Here is a 1598-nt window from a genome sequence, read left to right on the forward strand (position 1 = left end):
GGCCAGTGCCGGCTGCGGCTCCGGCTTTAGAGTGGAAAAGCAGCCAAAGACAATTGGTAAAAGAATGAGCATGGCTGTGTCCCCATAAAAGTTTATTTAGGGACACTGAAATGTGGATTTCATATCATTTGCATGTGTCACACAATATTATTATTCTTTTGATTTTATTTCAATTAAAAATGTGAAAACTGGGATGCCTGGGTGGGTTAAGCATCTGCCTTTGGCTCGTCGGGCTCCACACTGAGTCCACTTGTCCCTTTCCTTCTCCCTCTGTTCCTCCCCCACCTCATGCACTCACTCTCTCACTCTCTCAGATAAATTTTAAAAAATGTGAGAGCCATTTTTAGCCTGCAGGCCATACAAAACAGCCTGTCCAGTAGATTTGGTCCCTGGGCTGTAGTTTGCTGAGTCCTGCTTTGAAGGAAAGTATCCAAAAGTCTTGGGACCCGGAGGACACAATGCTAAGTAGAATAAGCCAGACACAAGAGAAATAAATACTGCATGATATCACTCGTAAGTGGAATCCATAAAAATCAAATTCATAAATGCAGAGAGTGGAGTGGTGCTTGCCAGCAGCTGGGGATGGGAGGAATGGGGAGATGCTGGTCAAAGGGCACAAGGCTCCAATTATACAAGATGAGTAAATTCCAGAGATCTAATATACAGCACAGTGACCATAGTTAATAATATTGCGTTTATTACAGTAACACTGAATCTGGCCAAGAGAGTAGATCTCAAGTGTTCTCACCACACACATACACACACACACACACACACGCACACACACACACACAAGGGTGATGAAAATGTTAATTAGCTTGATTGTAGTAATCATTCATGATATATACTTACATTAAAACAACACACTGTATACCGTAAATATATAGAAATTTATTTATTGATGATATCTCAGTTAAGCTGGAAAGAAACCCACATAGGCTTAGAAAGACTGGAATACTGAGTGGCTTTGTCATTTAAGACTAGCTATACCATGGAGGGGGGTGGGCGGTGTTAAAGAGCCACAGTGAGGTCACTATCATCAGCTGTCACGTGGCTGTCAGAAATAAAGTCATAGGAAGGACTCCTAGCGTCCTTGAAGAGCTTCATGGTGGCTCTTCTTCGAAGGTCAGAAATCCTAGGGGAAACGGCTGCCCTTGAACTGGGAACTCTAAATTCTATAGGCACGACAGACCAGAGGTGGCAGGGATCCTGTGGGCATTGACACGCCAAAGATCAGATAGCGTGGTTTCCACTGGAGAGTGAAGCCCAACCAGGAGTGAGAACAGGCTGACTTGCAGAGCTCATTGGCATTTCCTAGTTTGAAATGAAATAGGCAGGCAGCCTACTAAAGTCTTGCTTGATCTGAATTAGCGGATGAGCTCTGGGACTAGTGAATGAGTTCAGAGCTGGATGACCAACACAGAGTCATTGCACCTCAAGCATGTCCTACACTTGAGCCTTCGATGAAAGGAGGGGCTGGGATCCTTGGAGGTAGGACCCTGTTATGCTGCCCAAAATGCATGCTGGTAATCTTTCTCCTAGACTTCTCCGAGGAGACCTGTGGTCATTTACCAGGCAGCTGTACACTGGGGGAAAGG

Source organism: Enhydra lutris, unplaced genomic scaffold, assembly GCF_002288905.1.
Source record: "Enhydra lutris kenyoni isolate GAN:26980312 unplaced genomic scaffold, ASM228890v2 scaffoldscaffold85, whole genome shotgun sequence".
Lineage (NCBI taxonomy): Eukaryota > Metazoa > Chordata > Mammalia > Carnivora > Mustelidae > Enhydra > Enhydra lutris.